This window comes from Ursus maritimus, unplaced genomic scaffold, assembly GCF_017311325.1.
Source record: "Ursus maritimus isolate PB19 unplaced genomic scaffold, ASM1731132v1 scaffold_6, whole genome shotgun sequence".
Lineage (NCBI taxonomy): Eukaryota > Metazoa > Chordata > Mammalia > Carnivora > Ursidae > Ursus > Ursus maritimus.
This window is the reverse complement of record NW_024426774.1, coordinates 13,323,692-13,338,278: the sequence shown is the minus strand read 5'-3', so window position 1 is coordinate 13,338,278 and position 14,587 is coordinate 13,323,692.

Genomic DNA, 14,587 nt, shown 5'->3' with positions numbered 1-14,587 from the left:
GAATGCTCAAATAGCAAATAATTCTCTATTTCTTGTGCTGGACTGTAAACATATATGTACCAAATTGTCCTGATAACAGAGAGCACACATTTATTTTCATCAATCGCTTGCATTATTGAAGCTAAATAAAAATATATATTCATATACATTTTGGGCATGCATGATTTTAATTACTACTCACAAGAGGTAACTAGATTCATCTCTATTTGCAGATAAAGAAATTGAAGTTCAATTAAGTTCACTGGATGAGAAAGTGACGGAGTTAGGATAGCAACCTAGGTCTTCTAAAAGCAGACCGTGAACTCTGGGGACTCAAAGAACTTGACGTGGTTTCCCGACAAGCCATTCCCGAGCCTTAAGTCACACACAAGAGAAGCATTCATTAAGTACCAACCACATGGCGTCAGCAACAGCAGCGGGTTTTCAGCGGACACTCTGCACAAGGGCAATAGGGTACCTGATCAGGAACTGGGCTTAGAACATATATCCACTGTCATCCTTTTAAGCACCCTTTTGGCCTCTCTGTCATAATGGCACGAAGGGCCCCTACAGATATCACCTTTCCTATCAAGCATAGGTAGAGGAGATTTTGCAGCTTTGCTCAAACTTTACAGAATTCCTGGAGGAAACAGAAAAGTGAGCAATGGTCATACTGCCTCATCCTCAGAGGATTTACAGATAAATAATCCTACTGGCTCCAGTGGCTGCTGGATGAAGCCCAGACTTACTACTGTCTGTTCTTTTATTCAACCCTTGCAAAAGCTTAGGTAGTTTTAATAGAGAACAAAACATGTTGCATTCAAAATCTCAATTCAGGACACGTCGAATAAATAGAGAACAGACTGCTTTACATATTCAGAGCAGAGCTGGAACACAAAACTCACAGAAGTTTGTCAAATGCATCATCATTTGTCTGTGGTGAGCAGTAGAAAACTGAGGACAGGAAGTAATTTTTCAATTAACGGGTCACACAATACATGCCTGAGCCTTCTTAGCAATAATCACTCACAAATAATACTATTTGCCTTAATGGGCCAGATGTCTTTAGAGCCTATTTGGAAGCAAAGTTACTGTATCTCAATGCAACCGCATCCCCAGGGGTGAAAATGTCGCCGCAGCCAATGGCCTCACCCGCTCAGCTGGTGATATCCAGCTGGGCACTCAGCTGGTGATATCCAGACCCACGGAAGCTGGGCTTGGAAGGGCAAGGACTTTAGTAGCTCACTGGCAGGAAACGATGCTGGGATGGAGAAAGGAGAAGACAGGGAGCAGGGAGAGTTGAAGAAAGAGAGTAAATACTTTGATTCTAAGACAGCCTCATTCTCTAAGCATCACTCAATAATGGATTAATGGAGGCAAAGGAGTCATAAAATCAATTCCAAATATACCAAAATGTCAACATCGTGCTTTCTCTGAGCCACTCCTCTGCCTCGGTTCCCAGAGCAAAGTAAAACCTCCCATACCACCACCCACTTCTCCTCCCTGATTTCATAGGGTTTGTCTATCCAAGATAGACCTATCTTTAAAGATAGACCTATCTTTAAAGAAAAAAAATTGTATAAACTCCTTGTAGGGTGGCCAGGCCAAAATGATCAAGTCCATGATGGATGTAGCCTGTCACACCTCTGCAAGGTTCCATGGTGTGTCAAGTTGAGCCAAGCACTAGTCTATGGACAGAACTTCTTCCTTTCAAATCTTATCTCTGCTTTAGGAATAGGGCCGGGCTCTCTACAAGAACAGATGCTGTTGGAGCCTAGTAAGAATTTGAATAATTAGGGGAAAAGATCGTTCAGCTTTATAAGGCAACATCATGGACTTCACTTCATTCCCTTCACTCCAGGACCTCAAGATAAAATTCTCTATTCGTCTGGTCAGTGCAGGATTGTTGAGAATGTGTAGAGAGAAAGAAAGCGGGAGAAAGGGCCAGATCGTTCACTGCCCCCATCCTCCTACCCTGAGGCAGCCACTGTCCATTCTTAGCTGTCTCACGTATTTGATACCATACTTTGCTGAAAAACATGCTTATATGGATACCTTCTGATTATTTGTTAATTTTAGACACTATCCATTGACTTATCACCATGGAGAATGAAACACTTTTCTTCAACCAGCACCGTATGCATCTATACACATCCCCCCTCTCCCCACTCTCCTAATATGTTTGATCACACTTTCTGGTAAATGAGTATTCAATACTGACATTATTATGACCATGAGAATGTTACTCACACCTGAGACATAGGTGTACCAGGAGCCCATTTCCTTTCTTACAGAACTATGCATTTTCCCTGGGAAAAAAATAATTGTGCAACTTTTTTTTTTTTAATGTCTTAGCTTTTTATGTACCTATCATGCAATTTTACCCAAGTACTCTAAGCATGATGTGAAAGTCCTCCCAATGTTATCAGGCGATCTGTTGGTTTTCTTCCACACACACAGACACCCTTTCGAGATTTCCCTCCAGAAGGCCTATCTCTGCTCCATTCTGGGCTGGCTGCTTACCTGCTGCCTGACGAGCATCCTGGGATCTCCCTACATTGACGTTCTCAAAATGCCCTTCCTCTCTGCTGGAAGAATCCTGTTTTCTGGATCACATACGTCTTTTTGTCTCCAACACTTACTCCCTCATTTCTATGAGGTGCGTCTGTCAGTAGCTCCCCAGTGCATAGGCATTAAAAGTACAAGGTATTGCATGTTTAAAATTATTGTTATTTTGCCCTCACACGTAGTGATATTTTGGCTGGATATAGAATTATGGAAATAATGTTTTCTTAAAATTTTGGAGTTATTTCCATATCATCTTCTGGTTTCCCATTACTTTTGAAGAAGTAACAATTTTGACTCTTGTTCCTTTTCATGTGAATTGCTTTTTCCTTTTTCTGGAAACTTTAGGCTGCTCTGAGACAATGATTTGTCTCAATATGGGTCATTCTGAATACCAGGTTGGGCATTATGTGGCCTTTTCAACATGGAAATATATTTTGTCTTTCATTTCTAATCAATTTTCTTCCATTTTTTTTCTTCCATAATTTCTTCTCATCTATTTTTCTTTGTTGTTGTTGTTGTTGTTGTTGTTGTTTTAGAATGTCTAAACTATAGATGGTGGAGACCCCAGACCAGTTCCCTCAGCATCTCATCTTTTCTCTCTTTTTCCAACCTTTTGTTCAATTGCCCAACACGTCCCCCCAAGTTAATCTTCCATACTTCACACAGAATGGTGAAGAATTTGCCCACCACATTTTTTATTCCCTTTATCAACAAACACTACATAAAAGTCATAAAATTTTACCCAGAAGTTACATGTAAAAGCAATTGCCAAAGTTTTGCATTCAATCAAGAAAAATAATTACAAAGCGGTGTTCTAAAAAGTAAGGAATATTTCCAGCAGTGATTGATTAGTCTGTCATCATCAGAGAAAGTTTTGATGCAGTAATTGAATTTTCTAAATCACTGTCTTTAAAAACCAACATAAAAAAAATGAAGACACATATGTTGACCTAAAACCCATGTATTCAAAAATGTTCCATAAGTAAAGTATGCTAGGTATCCTGAAGACCAGAAACTGCAGTGAATTTATTTATATAAAGCACTATTCTAGTAGGTACCTTAGTAAATATGGAAATCAATACATGGTCTTCACCTGACAGACACGGAGTCCAAAATGATACAGGGAAAGTCTATTGTTTTTAGTCTTGCTTAAATATAAATGTACGGTACCCAACATTCCTCTAAGTTTCCCTTAGTTGCAGGAACATTCATATTTTTTTGTCCATTCAGTCAGTCAGCCTGTAAACAAACTGTTGTATGTCAGGTGTGCACCCGGCTGTGAAAATACAAAGTTGAGTAAGAAATGGCGCCTCCTTCCATGGATCTGACGTGGCTTGGGGAGTAACAGGTTAGTGTTACTCCACCTAATTCTGGCCAAGGGGGACTTCAGACAGAAGCCTCCCTAAATCAAACTGTAAAGTGTGTGTCCCTTTGTTTTTGCAGCCAGAGATGGGATAAGAGGTACATGGCTCTGCTGTTCAGGAAGGTACTATAGTGGACCCCGACGTCATATGCACAGAAACCTTCCTGTGTACAAACCTGAAAGCAAGACGAAGGGAAGAGAAAGGTAAAGGCCTGCCTGCCCCTTGGGCCAGGGGAAGGATCGGAAATTACATCACCTTAGGAAAACAGCTCTCATCCTAAACCTAGGATTCATTTGAGCTGCTTGCCGGCACTTCTGTGTGTCCTTGGGGGGCATGTGAGTGTGCATCTGAACATAGACGTGTGTCCATGAGCTGTCCTCAGGTGGCCAGAAGCCCGTATCTTCACCTCACACTAGCAGAGCCCTCAAAGCAGACCTGGTCTGCCGAGATCTTTCCTTGCTCACACACCAAATTTGGGAAATGAACTGTTATGGATCCCTTTGTCCCACGCATGGCCTGTGTAAGAGGTTTTGGACTGCACATCTGTGTCCCCCCAAAATTCATATGTTGACGTCCTAACCCCCAGTAGGATTGTATTCGAAGCTAATTAGGTTTAGATAAGGGTGGAGCCCCTAGGATGGGATTCGTGTCCTTCTAACAGAGACACTTGAGCTCGCTTTCTTGCCATATGAGGACCCAACAAGAAGGCTCTCAGCAAACCAGGAAGAGGGCTCTCACCAGACACTGGATCTGCAGACGCCTTGATCTTGGGCTTCCCAGGCTCCAGAATGATGAGAAGTAAATGTCTGCTGTCTCTGCCACCCTGTCTATGGTATTTTGTTGTAGCAGCCTGAACTGAATAAGACTGAGGGGATCCCGAGGATAGATACTTGACCAAAGCCACCTTCTGTGAGCAAAAGATGGTGATTTCCTTGAAGAGGGGAGAGATGTATCCTAGAAAGGATCAAAGAAGGGCATTCTCTGTGAAAAAGGAAATGAGATAGAAAAGCAAGGCAAAGCATTGGGGTGCTCCGTGAGGGCATCTCTGTGAAGGACTAACCTTTTTCTTTTCCCATCAGGCAACAGAGCAGTGATATTCAGCATCCAGCTTTGGTATTTCTCGCTCTGTCCTTGTTACCCCAAATGTTCAGTAAGACCCATGACCTTATGGCTTCACATTGGTGGTGTTCTGAGATACAAAGAAGCGAGAGCATCTTGCCCACTGGGGCCAGCATGCTGGTGGCGTCAAGGTAGTGAGGGAGAAAGAGATCCAAGAGGTCTGAGAGGAGAAGCAGGAAATAGTGCACCACATCACCAGAGTACAAAACTCCAGGTCTTGGTAATTTACACAAGATTACATGACAGCCTTTTTAAAAGAAAAAAATGTATAAGACTATCATTCATTCAAATTTGGACCATTGTACTATGCAGGCAGACAAATGCAGTGGAAAGATTATAGCTTTTAGAGTCAAGTGATGTGGATTCACGTCCAGGCTCTGCCATTTATATTGGCCACAACCTCTCCAAACCTCCTGTATAAGATGGGATCATAATCTCTGCCTTATCCCTTCTCAAGGGTTTTTGAAAGAATTACCCCAGGACAATAAATGTAAAAAAAAAAAGTTTCACAAGTTGTAAAGTGCTCCACGTATTTGCACGTAAGGGTAACAAAAAGCCGAGCTAGGGAGGGGGTGGGGCACTCACGCTCAGCGTCCCCTCGGGCCCGCCTTGTACCACCCAGCATCCCCAGGACCGGTGGTGGGCGAGGCTGGGTGGGCACTGCTGACTCCACCATCCAGCTCAGCTCACGTCTCAGTGGACTGGGATGACTCAGGGCGCAGCTGAAGCATTTCAAATGCACATCCATCTCCAAACCCAGTCTGAACTGGCCACCTAATCCTTTTGTTATCGTTCAGTTTGGAGCATGCTAAGAATGGCAATTATGAAATTTTAAAAGATTCATTGGCACCATTAGAATGAAATTCATCTTCAGAACAAAGACGACTTGCTCGCTTTTGCATACAAATAAAAGCAACACAAAAGCCTGGGATAAATTCCATTTTCCTCTTTGGCAGAGTTTCTGTCCTCTAGAAATAAAAGGAATTCTGAGAGGCAACATGCTTTGCAACTTTATTCTTCTTCGTTGGAAATAGCCTGAGCGCCTGTGAAGGGGCTATATGGTGGAATGCTGTATTGAGAATTAGTAGTGTTTGTCAAAATAGTAACAGTCATTCACTCAATGCCTACTATGTACTTGGTGATTTTTCTGGCAGGGCATTCAATTCGGACCATAATTCTGTGAAAAGAAATGCCATCCCCACTTTATAGAAAAGATGAGATATAAGAAAAGAGTCATTTATCCAAGGAAACCCAATGCTGGGACAGAGTCAAACGCAAGGGGTGACTTCAAAACACACATGGGACCTTCCCTTGAATAGAAAGGAGGGAAGTCCTTGGCATTCCCACCCTAGTATGTCAGGATCATGATTCCAAAAGTATCAGAAGGTGGTGAGGTTTGCTCTGAAGACTCCAGCACCAGCCAACCTTGTCAGACCTGGCAAATGAGGCTTCTTTCTATAGGACTTCCACGCTCAGGAAAACATTCTAGGGTTTGGGTGGAAACAACAGAAAGACGCTCTGATTTTTAGAACAGAAATGAGGTGCCTGCACTGACAGAAGGGTACCCCATTATTTTTCCCCATAGGCATGGGTCTCAGCAAGGTAGCAGAGGTGGCCAAGTTGATTTCCCTCTGCTGGATGGTGTGCTTAGGAAAAAGAGCGCTGGATTTGTGGTCAAGTCCCAGCTCCACTATTTATTAGCCTTGTGACCTTCAGAAAAGTATGCAAGCTCTCTATCTTAACGGGGCTCCTGGGGAATTAAATCAGCTTTACCATGGTATCTAGCTCCTGCCGGTGGCCAACGTAGGAGGCCCCATGGAAAGGCACCCTCGCCACAACTGGGTTGGGCCGACTCTGTCTCCACATTGACTCCAGAAACCTGGCAGCACAGTGAGCATCCCCCAGACCCCAATAATTCACCCCATCTCTACAGAATCGAGGGTTTGAAATTTTGAGGAGGTATCGCTGAAGCCCAAAGCCAAGCTCTGGCAAAATAATTCAGAACAGCACATGGAAAGCAGCTAATCTCTGTTTTACTATAAGGCAAAATTAGAAATGATAAAAATGTTAGAAAATGCCCAAGTCATCTTAAGGACGCTTGAATTCATTTGCCAACTTCACAATCTTTTAAAAAATAAGAGGACTGCATTTTTGAGCAAGTTGTTTGGGGTGGAAGGAGGACCGACTCCCCATCATAAGTATTTCATAGTGTTCCCTTTGCAGGACTGAAAATGTCACGTAAGGAGGGGGCTGCATATGGTCTTAATAGTTTAAGGTGTTTGAACTGACAATACAAATAACCAGTGACTGAGAAAGGACAGTCAGCCTCTCACACATAGATGAGACTTTACAATAATGAAACTGTTTCCAAGGACATCCTGCAAGGACTTAATCTAAATGTTAGCAACAGTCTGGGCAGGTATGCTGTCTTCTTTTCTCCCCTAAGGGAATGTACTGCTCCTCAGAGTCTCCGCAAGCATGTGGCTGACAACTGTCTGCCAGCCTCCCCCTCTTTTGTCATCGATGAGACAAGGTCAGCCCTGGTCCCTTCTCCAGAAGGCACTGGGCCTGAGGAGGAGGCCCATGGGCAGCTATGGCCCTTCCCTGCCGGTCCGGGCCTGACCTCATGCCTCACATAAGGTGATGAAAACTCTGCTTCCTTGTTATTTTAACTTTTTACTTCGATGTAATTTTCGACTTACAGAAATAGTACAGGATAGTACCCTTCAGCCAGCTTGCCCTTCTATTAACGTCTCGTATAACCGCAGTAAAATGATAAAATTATAAAGCCAGGAAGTTCACATTATACAATGCTACTAACGAACCTACAGATGGATACTTTGCAATCACAAACAGTGCATGTGTATTTTCACATTGTTGAAATGTCTTGAAGGTAGATTCCTGAAGTCACACTTCCAGTCGAAAAGTAAGTGCTTATAGAGTTCTGTCCAGTGTGACCGAAAGCCTCTCCAGATGAGTCGAACCACTTTGCATCCCCCCCCAGCAACGTATAATAGTACCTGTTTCCCTACAGATCTGCCAGCAGGCTGTGTTCAGCTTTTTAATCTCTGCAAATCTGATAAATGAGAAATGGTATCCCATGATATTTTAATTTTGATTTCTCTAATTATGAATAATTTGAACATTTTTCATATGTTTGAGGACCATCTGCTTTGTTTTCATTGCTATCCCAGGGAAAGGCATGGAAGACGCATGTAGTCAAAGCATTCACCCATCCCAGCCGAGTGTGGGTAAAGAATAAAGGTCACAGATTCTCTGGTCCAAAAGCCGTGGCCACAGGCAGTCACTGCCCCTCTGATGGCTCTCTGTTTCAGTGCCCAGGGAATATCCACGCAGCTAACAGATATCAGGAGCTGCCCTCTCTCCAAGAAACCGAACCTACGAGAAGATCATGGGCTTGGGGTCAGTTGAATCTGACTTCTTCCGAGCTATGTGGTTTGGGGCAAATTACTTCACCTGTCTGGGTCTCAGTTTCCTTCTTTTAAAAATGGAAATAGTTGAATGTTATCAATTTCACATGGCTGTCACAAAAATTAAATGAGTCAATGGATACAAAACTTCTCCCCCATGGCTGACAAGCAAGAGAACCTTGGTAAATGTTAGTTCTGAGTTTCTTTCGCCTCCTACACAAGTCAGAAGGTAGTCCTTCATTAAGTGTAATGCCCTTTTGCCTTCAAACACCTGAAAAGGATGGGTGTCCAGTGAAGTGACTTGAACCCAGACCTTGCTTTTTGACCTCGACCACGGAGCAGGAGAACAAGATGACTCTCGGATTTAGGTGCTGTGTCACTGGATCAGGAAGACAGTTGGGGTGGGTAGAGGACAGGATTGCCAGACTCAGCAAACAAAAATATAAATTATAAAAAATAAATTTGAATTTCACACTCTTGGTATAAAGGATACTCATGTAGGATGCTCTCTTAAATTTAGAAACCTCGAAATATTATTTCAATCACATTCCTAAAATATGGCGATTTGATAAGACTGGGGTTACAAGATAAAATACAGGACACTCAAATTTGAATTTCAGATAAACAATGAAATGTTTTTCATATAAGTAGACTCCACCTATTGCATGGGACATACTTCTACTAAAAATTACTTCTTGTTGATCTGAAATTCCAATGCTGAATGGGACATGCTTATACTAAAAAAATTATTAGTTATCTGAAGCTCAAATTTAACTGGGAATCCTGTAGATTAACTGGCAACCCTAGTAGGAGACCTTTCAATCTCTGAAAATCACATGAAAGGTTGCTGTCCCCCCACTGTCCACTCTGTGCAAATCACTGGAGAAACTTCCATGGATAAAATGCCTGGCAGTTGTATCACTTAGGATGTGCTGGTTGCAAATGACAGAAACCCAACTCAAGCTGACATACCCAAAAGGTGGACAGTATTGTCCCATGTAGCCAAAAATGTAAAGGACACAGCTGACTTCCATGTGCCAACATGAAGGAGTCCGATGGTGTTGTTAAGAATATCTTTTGTTCTCCATCTCCCAGCTTTGCTTTTCTGTGTTGGGTCTTCATTCTCAGACAAACCCTCCCCACATGGTGGCAGAGATGGAAAGCAGCAGTTTTAGCTCCCATCTTCCTTACAACGAATTATCCTACAAAGGGAAGGAGTGCTGCCTCCCTCCCAGTTGCTTCGGCAAGAGGTTCGTGGAGGACTCTCGAAGGTCTTGGGTCTTGCCCACTCCTGTCACTGCCAGGGGGAAGCATCAGCCCCAGCAGAGGCACGTGAATGGGTTTCCCAGACAAGAGATGGTCTTTGCCACCAAAGGAGCCAGGGAAAGGGAAATATGCATGGAGTGTAACAAAAGCTGCAGTGAATACATTGCTCACTAGAAGTTTGCTAATTGGTCAAACCTCCAATACCAGAAAAGAGAGAGAGAGAGAGATTCTTGCTGCTCCCAATGCAAGAATAACAGGAGGAATGGCCGAAAGCAGGGATGTAATGGGTGACTGACAACTATGATTGTCTAAATAAAGCCATAAAGCTGTTAGTACTCTTAGGAGGTCAGGGAGAATAAGGAAAGAATGAAAGGAATATTCGCCACTCTATCAGTCTACCTAACAGTAAGGTGAAACTCATGTAGGGACAACCTCCATAAATGATTAGGCGTAACAGATAACAAAGTGGTCTCAGGGTCCACCAAGGACACTAAGTGTAACTGTCATACAGAAAAGGGGACTAAAGTCAGATTTAAAACCCCAAGGGAGAAAGCATCACAGCCTTGTCCACACTGCTCCGTAAGATGCCCTCACCCCCACAAACACACAGCTTCAGAAAAGCTGCCTTCTCATCATCTGGGAGTCATGTCCTAGGGAGATTTTTCTGAATGGAAGAATTGGTAATTATTAAATGTTGTAAGCTTGAAACTATTTGCTTTAGTGGAAACAACATTTCCAGGGACCAATCAGCCCTGAAATTAAACAAATGGCTTAGTACAATGGCAAGCATGGGAGCCAGGAAGGCAGAGAGGGGAATGCCTTCCATCCCTTTTTTATATATAAATCATGTGTTTATTATGCACTTTGCCATTGATAGAGTTTTGTTTTTTAAGGAGGCTCCACGGCCAGCATGGAGCCCAATGCAGGGCCTGACCTCCTGACCCTGAGATCAAGACCTGAGCTGAGATCCAGAGTCAGATGCTTGACTAACTGAGCCACCCATGCGCCCCAAGAATGCCTTCTGTCTTGAAGGAAATAGAAATTGGAATTTATGGTAGGATCCAGATAAAGTTTGATCTGCAGAAACCCCTCTCGAGAGAGCAGGAAACACGCCTGTGGCTCTTTTGATGGGAGTGTGGTGCAAAACCCCAGGCAAGTGCTCAGCAAGGCCACCCCTGGTCTGCATCCCAGTCCTTCCAAGTCTTCCATGGGGTCCCCGACAATGAGAACAGTTTGTCTCTTATGACATTTGGACCATGTGAGCTCTAATATCAGGCCAAGAGTAAGGAAATGTACAAAAACATCACATGGGAAATATACTTTATAGTCAGAAGAATTATTAGCTTGCTTATAAAATGTAATAGAGGAAGACTTGGTTGAAATCCTATTTCAAGTTATCTCAGGAAAGGATTATTCAAGGAAACTGTTATGCCTTTTAAAGCTTGAATTCCTACATAAACGACAAAATTGCCTCCCTCTTATTTGTGTTTTTCTAAAGATCCCATTTCACTTTTCCTGGGTCCTAGAGAAACTACCTTCATCCTAAATTTAAGACTGAAAACAGGGAAAACGCTGTTGAGTTGAAAAACTCAAACTAAGGAAGCATTGACCAGAGACCAGCAACAAATGATTCTAGAATCAACATTTTACTTCAATAAGTCCTGGGGAACCCCATGAGGCCCATCCTCTGCATGGAGTCACTTTCAAAGTAAATATAAATTGTACCTTAGCAGTATTAGAGAAAAATGTTGGTGTTTAAAATGGGGCATGAATGTAGGGGATTTTACACATCTGGGTACCTAAAAAGCATCCCAGACATATCTTCAGACAATGTTTCCTAACTCTTGTTCTCACTCAGGCAGGTCTCACACCACCCTACCCTCTTCCTCTAGGCCCTTCTTCCTTTACATGCATGACACACATCACCCTGGTCCCTGACCTACACTCATTCCTGGGCCTGGGACAGCTGAAGGACCCAGGAGGGTCACACCTCCTTCCTCTACCTTTACCCCCCATTGGGAAGCCACTTTGTAGTGTCTTCTTCTCTTGCTCTTCTCAACTTGGGAGAGACCCTTAGGGAGCATTTTCCCCTCATTACAATTCATGCTTCTGCTCTATCCTCCCAGAAGCAAACAGTGCAAAGAAAATCGAGACACAAAACTTCCACAAAGAAAATTCACAAAGATTCCCCTCAAAAAAATTGGGGGCAGTGAAGGACAACGCTCAATAGCCCAGGTAAAAGAATATAGAATGGCCTTGTAGAACAGAAATTCCTTTTGGCTACCCAGGATAGAGAGTGGCTGGGCAGAGAGCAGAAATATCTGCCATGCTGTTCTCTGAATGGGAGAAAGACAGGGTGGGCTCAGGAGATCGGACTTTGTTCAAAAAATGATGTGGTTTGTTGCACACTGATGTTCACAGCAGCATTATTCACAATAGCCAAAAGGCAGAAGCCACCCCCCCAAGTGTCCATCAACAGATGAATGGGTAAACAAAATGTGGGATACCCAGACAATGGAATAGTATTCAACCTTAAAGAGGAAGGACATCCTGTTACACGCAAAAACACCCAGGAACCTCAAGGACATTATGGTAAGTGAAATAAGCCAGTCAGTCACAAAAAGACAAAACCCTGTATGATTCCACTTATGTGAGGTGCCTAGGGTACTCGAAGTCATAGAGACAGAGGTAGAATGGTGGTTGCCGGGGCTGGAGAAAGGAGAAATGGGGAGTGTTGCTTAATGGCTACAGAGTTTCAGCTCTGCAAGATAAGAAGAGTTCTGGTGATTAGTTGTACAACAATATGAAAATACTTAACACGACTGAACTGTACACTTAGGAATGGTTACAGTGGTAAATTTTATGGTATGTGCATTTTTAACACAATTTAAATTTTTTTTAATTTACTTTTTTAAAATGACATTTTTTTAATTTTAGCTTTTTAAAATGGTTGAGAAGATCAAAAGAAAATGACCATATAACCAATACCTATTGGATGGGGAGAAGGTAGAGGTGGGCAGACAGGTGATGAGGCTGATAGAAAAGTGCAGGGGGAGTGGTAGCAGAGCTGCAGTCCCAGGGAGGCAGAAGGAGGGCCTCAGCCCTGCGCTGCCTCCCCACACCCCTGCCCAGGCACTGAGAAGCAGCCTCTACTCCTCTGGAGCCCTGAGACAGCAGGCTTGACAGCACTGTGCTCTGGGTCTCGCCGGCTGGCCTGCTGACCAGAGCCACAGCACAAATGAAGACGGCCCCCACCTATGAAGCATTGCCCTCCTGACAGAGAGAGAGGCGACGCATGCCTGTAAGGCAGATCTTAGGACCCCTCAGTCCCTCAGCCACTCAGACAGGGGCCCCAGTGCTGCAGCATTTCATTTTCCTGGCATCGCTGGGGTTCGAGATCTAACCAGTTACATGACCAGAGAGAGGGGCCAATCACATGGCCTTCACATGGCCAATTCCCAAAGAAAGAGACTGGAATAGAAATATAAAAGGAAACCTTTCTGGACACCAAACCACACCAGCTCCAGGCCCTCTCTGCAGGTAACAGAGGGCAGGTGGATGCAGGGGCCCCATGCTAAGGCCACTGCAAGTCTGGGCTGTGAGTCGATGTAAAAGATGAGAATTTTTATAACAAGATCCCACTTTACCTCTGGAAACTGCCCGCATATTGTTTGTTCCTAAACTTCCCAGCCCACTGAGAACAGTTGAATAAGATTGCTGCATGCCCCCTTTATATGTCCTCAACTCCTTTCTCCATCTATTCTTACTACTCTGTCACTCCACCTGTTCTCCACACAGCTGCCAAAGAGAGCTTTCTAGAATACAAATCTCACAAGGTTATTCCCTGCTTAAAGCTCCCTCAAAGACTCCTCACTGGACATGGGATAAATTCCAAGCTCATCAGCCCAGATCACAACCCAACACACTCCGTTTAGTCCAGCACTGCCTTTGACCAAAATTTTCTCCACCTGGAACACTCTCCCATCTTCCCCAATGCCCAACCGTCCTCACCTAATAAACAATGACACATCCATCCAGTTAGCATAAGGGAGCCTCCTCTGGGAAGTTGCCCCTGGCCCCGTCTCACCCAAGCGGGACTGGATCCCTCCAACTGCTCCTGATTCTTATCTTGCGCAGAGCACTCACCAAAGAACTGGATTGACACGTAGGAGTGCTCAGTGTTTTTTGACTTAATTAGCTAATGAATGAATGAACTATAAGCAGAGGGGACAGGGAACAGCAGGCCTGAATATTTTGGCCTTCCTCAGACCTCTGTTCTACACCAATCTAACTAAAAAAGCCCCCTCTGTGTCAGAATTTCCCACCGGTGAGGAAGGCCAATTTGGCTTTGCTCATTGGTGTCTTTGTACCTATGTGCAATTGATGAGGTCACAGAGGCATACCTGCTTGTCACTGTGATCCGTCTCATGCAGACAGCATCGGCTCCGCTCTGAGTGCTTAGCGTGGCAGAACTGAGAACCAGGAAGCCCCTACCACTTTCTCGCTCCCATCCAAGCTTGCATGTCCAGTCCCTATGAGTAAAAGCTTAGCAAAGGCAACTGACATCTGTCACATCTCAAACACTTTATGCAGTGATGTGGGATATAAATAAAAAGGCATCCAAACTAAAAACACCGAAACAGCTATGTTTCCCAAACATAACAAAGTCATGCCCATTGTCTTCCAGCAATGAGCCTGAGTCCATCAGGGGGGCCCAGCTCAGCCCCCCTCAACATACTGATTTGTTCCCATCCCCACCTAAGACCCTGGGTAGCAACTGAAGCTTGACCAATGATGTGCTCAGGGTAAAATACTGCCTTCAAGGAGCTTACAACCTAGTGAGGGAAACCATCACTAGAC